The 5,000-nt window shown below is 56.4% G+C and overlaps 2 non-coding genes and 1 pseudogene across 2 annotated transcripts; all 3 read right to left on the reverse strand.

The window, feature by feature from the left end:
- The window catches only part of LOC126313604 (large subunit ribosomal RNA), a 4,760-nt pseudogene extending 4,374 nt beyond the window's left edge, over positions 1 to 386 (reverse strand).
- A 188-nt stretch (positions 387 to 574) lies between these two features.
- LOC126313631 (5.8S ribosomal RNA) lies at positions 575 to 729 on the reverse strand. The gene has a single exon (XR_007555281.1). It is a non-coding gene; the product is annotated as a 5.8S ribosomal RNA (ribosomal RNA).
- Positions 730 to 1,093: 364 nt separating this feature from the next.
- LOC126313461 (small subunit ribosomal RNA) lies at positions 1,094 to 2,986 on the reverse strand. Its single transcript, XR_007555152.1, has one exon. It is a non-coding gene; the product is annotated as a small subunit ribosomal RNA (ribosomal RNA).
- Between the last annotated feature and the right edge of the window lie 2,014 nt (positions 2,987 to 5,000).

A 5,000-nucleotide genomic window follows, 5' to 3' on the forward strand; every position in this document is an offset into this window, starting at 1 on the left:
TTTTCAACTTTCCCTCACGGTACTTGTTCGCTATCGGTCTCGTGGTCATATTTAGTCTCAGATGGAGTTTACCACCCACTTGGAGCTGCACTCTCAAGCAACCCGACTCGAAGGAGAGGTCCCGCCGACGCTCGCACCGGCCGCTACGGGCCTGGCACCCTCTACGGGCCGTGGCCTCATTCAAGTTGGACTTGGGCTCGGCGCGAGGCGTCGGGGTAGTGGACCCTCCCAAACACCACATGCCACGACAGGCGGCAGCCTGCGGGGTTCGGTGCTGGACTCTTCCCTGTTCGCTCGCCGCTACTGGGGGAATCCTTGTTAGTTTCTTTTCCTCCGCTTAGTAATATGCTTAAATTCAGCGGGTAGTCTCGCCTGCTCTGAGGTCGTTGTACGAGGTGTCGCACGCCACACCGCCAGCCGGCTGTGCACGCTACCGAGAAAGTACCGGTATGCGAACCGCCAGGCGACGGGCGCGCATCGCACGTTTAAGGAGACGCGGCCGGCCACACAGGCGACCACGACACTCCCACGTCTCCGAAGCGGGACAAACGCCGCGCGCTTCAGTATACGTAGCCGACCCTCAGCCAGACGTGGCCCGGGAACGGAATCCATGGACCGCAATGTGCGTTCGAAACGTCGATGTTCATGTGTCCTGCAGTTCACATGTCGACGCGCAATTTGCTGCGTTCTTCATCGACCCACGAGCCGAGTGATCCACCGTCCTGGGTGATCTTTTCCTTTTCAGTCTCCCACTGTCTCTTTCAAGACAGTAGCATTTGCGGGACTGAGGCGTCTGACGGCCCCTGTTCCACTATTTTTTTGTGTCCAACGGCCTCACAGCCGATGGGCGTCGTACGGCTCCACACCGGGGCGGACAGGCACTCGGGCGAACGTCATTCAAAACCGGCGCCAGGCGCCAGGTACCGCAGGCCAGCCGCTCCAGAGCTTCAGCGCTCGTACCACACAACAACAACAACACTTCCGCTAGTTTTGAGAGGCACGCGTGGTTCCGCACGCGGCGCACGGCCACTGCCGTACAGGTAGCGTGTTGCGCGACACGACACGCACATCGAAAGACATGCAGTCTAGTCGGTAATGATCCTTCCGCAGGTTCACCTACGGAAACCTTGTTACGACTTTTACTTCCTCTAAATGATCAAGTTTGGTCATCTTTCCGGTAGCATCGGCAACGACAGAGTCGATGCCGCGTACCAGTCCGAAGACCTCACTAAATCATTCAATCGGTAGTAGCGACGGGCGGTGTGTACAAAGGGCAGGGACGTAATCAACGCGAGCTTATGACTCGCGCTTACTGGGAATTCCTCGTTCATGGGGAACAATTGCAAGCCCCAATCCCTAGCACGAAGGAGGTTCAGCGGGTTACCCCGACCTTTCGGCCTAGGAAGACACGCTGATTCCTTCAGTGTAGCGCGCGTGCGGCCCAGAACATCTAAGGGCATCACAGACCTGTTATTGCTCAATCTCGTGCGGCTAGAAGCCGCCTGTCCCTCTAAGAAGAAAAGTAATCGCTGACAGCACGAAGGATGTCACGCGACTAGTTAGCAGGCTAGAGTCTCGTTCGTTATCGGAATTAACCAGACAAATCGCTCCACCAACTAAGAACGGCCATGCACCACCACCCACCGAATCAAGAAAGAGCTATCAATCTGTCAATCCTTCCGGTGTCCGGGCCTGGTGAGGTTTCCCGTGTTGAGTCAAATTAAGCCGCAGGCTCCACTCCTGGTGGTGCCCTTCCGTCAATTCCTTTAAGTTTCAGCTTTGCAACCATACTTCCCCCGGAACCCAAAAGCTTTGGTTTCCCGGAGGCTGCCCGCCGAGTCATCGGAGGAACTGCGGCGGATCGCTGGCTGGCATCGTTTATGGTTAGAACTAGGGCGGTATCTGATCGCCTTCGAACCTCTAACTTTCGTTCTTGATTAATGAAAACATACTTGGCAAATGCTTTCGCTTCTGTTCGTCTTGCGACGATCCAAGAATTTCACCTCTAACGTCGCAATACGAATGCCCCCGCCTGTCCCTATTAATCATTACCTCGGGTTCCGAAAACCAACAAAATAGAACCGAGGTCCTATTCCATTATTCCATGCACACAGTATTCAGGCGGGCTTGCCTGCTTTAAGCACTCTAATTTGTTCAAAGTAAACGTGCCGGCCCACCGAGACACTCAACAAAGAGCACCCTGGTAGGATTTAAACGGGGTCCGCCTCGGGACGCGAAAGCACCCCTTCGGCTCGCCCCACCGGCAGGACGTCCCACGATACATGCCAGTTAAACACCGACGGGCGGTGAACCAACAGCGTGGGACACAAATCCAACTACGAGCTTTTTAACCGCAACAACTTTAATATACGCTATTGGAGCTGGAATTACCGCGGCTGCTGGCACCAGACTTGCCCTCCAATAGATACTCGTTAAAGGATTTAAAGTGTACTCATTCCGATTACGGGGCCTCGGATGAGTCCCGTATCGTTATTTTTCGTCACTACCTCCCCGTGCCGGGAGTGGGTAATTTGCGCGCCTGCTGCCTTCCTTGGATGTGGTAGCCGTTTCTCAGGCTCCCTCTCCGGAATCGAACCCTGATTCCCCGTTACCCGTTACAACCATGGTAGGCGCAGAACCTACCATCGACAGTTGATAAGGCAGACATTTGAAAGATGCGTCGCCGGTACGAGGACCGTGCGATCAGCCCAAAGTTATTCAGAGTCACCAAGGCAAACGGACCAGACAAGCCAATCCGATTGGTTTTGATCTAATAAAAGCGTCCCTTCCATCTCTGGTCGGGACTCTCTTTGCATGTATTAGCTCTAGAATTACCACAGTTATCCAAGTAACGTGGGTACAATCTAAGGAACCATAACTGATTTAATGAGCCATTCGCGGTTTCACCTTAATGCGGCTTGTACTGAGACATGCATGGCTTAATCTTTGAGACAAGCATATGACTACTGGCAGGATCAACCAGGGAGCTGCGTCAACTAGAGCTGAGCAGCCGGCCGCCCGGGAGTGTGTCCCGGGGGCCCGCGCGAACACGCAAGCGTCCGCTCAATTATTCTGCAAACAGGAGGAGGCCGAGCTCCCCTGCACGATACACCTCGAAACCCTCTCAGGTCCCGGCGGCGCGCAGCGCCGTCCTAGGTACTTGGTCGGTTTCGAGAGAGGCGCAATCACCCGGAGTTAGGCGAGTAGACGGTTTTAGTGCGAACACCCTTGCTCCCAACTGAGCTTGCCGCTGCCGACAGAGGCCCGGGAGCGTGCTGTCGTGGCATTGCCGGCGGGAGACAACACGCGCCACCTATGGTGACCGGCAGCTCCAACGCCAGCGCCACACAAGGGCAAAGCCCCACTTGGGTGCAGAAGCGAACTCTCCCAGCACAGCGCACGCGCCAACACGTCCGCACAACTGCGATACAAACCACCTGCGAGAACCGCTGGGGCGACCGAGCAGCAGACGGCGTCGCGGCGCCGAGTGCCAGGCGGCGGCGCATCCTCAACGCACACAGTCCTCAATCAGACCAGCACACTGCAGATGTCCACCGCGCTTCGCACCGGGCTCGGCTGAACCAACTTTGGCCGCCAGGCGCCGCGTGCAGGGTGCGCCGCAGCGTAGCTGCGCCGCCTGCCGGGCCCGTCTGCTGGCGCTCCTGCCACTCGGCGCCCCCCACCAGCCGGCTGTTGCGCGTGCGCCCACGCAGCGCGCGGCCAACACGCCGGGCGGCCCCCCTTCACCGGCCGGGAACAGTCCCACCAAGCCACCGCCGCGTATCGCTTCATACCCACATGGGGGGGGGGGGGGGGGGGGGGGGGGGGGGGGGGGGGGGGCCTAGTCACGTGTGTGGATGTGGCGGGTACCGCTGAAACAACCGGTTAATAGCTGTACCGATCGTCGCCATCACAGATTCACCTCCAGCGTGAACAACCGCTCAACAACGGATTTCCAGTTCATTTGCGTATCTTGGGCAGTAAACGTAGATGTCCACCTACATTTGCGAATTCAACAATTCTTGCATGCCAGGATGTCATGTGTCACGACACGCTACATCAGACCACATACACACTGCGACATGTGCAGAAGAGAACACGTGGAAGGTGGCCCGCGCACGTATGCGATGTCCCTTCCGCGATCCACTGTCAACCGGCATCTGCGGCATGTCCCAGATATGGAACGCGGTCCACCAGGGTAGCACTTTGTGTGAGGCAATACGACAAAGTCGGAATACACGCGTCACTACATCAGACGGCTCACGCTGACCTGACCTGACCTGACTCACCGCACCACCACCCCCAGCGACCCAGGGTGACATACAATGCGTTCGTACGTTCCTCCCACACGCCTCTACGGCGTACCACAGTGCAACCTAGCTGTTATTGGGAGACGAGACAAGTAGCATCGAGCACAACATATGGAAATTGAGATTCGACACCGTTGGGCACAGCCAGCGTACGGTCACACGTATCACACTACTTCACTCTGTACGTAACGACCGATGATCGGTACAGCGTGTGGGTTACGCGTACGACATCAGCGGACAATGGACACAGACCATACCACGACGTACACTGAGGGCGTCGACATCTGAATGCAACTGAACAGCTGCGAGGCTCATTTAACACTCAAACGCCAGACCGACCAGCTTGAGAGGACAGAGACACAAAGAGGGGGACAGAGGGAGGGGGGGGGGGGCGATATAGACCTATTGCAGTACAATTGACAGTGGATAGCGGGAATATGTGGAAAGTAAGCAACACTCGCAAGACATCTACATGAGGATAACAACGACACCAGAGATTCCGAGCAGTGAACTATGTTAGGTTAAGGGACAACGTGGGTTAGGTTAAGGGACAACGTGGGTTAGGTTAAGGGACAACGTGGGTTAGGTTAAGGGACAACGTGGGTTAGGTTAAGGGACAACGTGGGTTAGGTTAAGGGACAACGTGGGTTAGGTTAAGGGACAACGTGGGTTAGGTTAAGGGACAACTTG

Source organism: Schistocerca gregaria, unplaced genomic scaffold (assembly GCF_023897955.1).
Source record: "Schistocerca gregaria isolate iqSchGreg1 unplaced genomic scaffold, iqSchGreg1.2 ptg000483l, whole genome shotgun sequence".
NCBI lineage: Eukaryota > Metazoa > Arthropoda > Insecta > Orthoptera > Acrididae > Schistocerca > Schistocerca gregaria.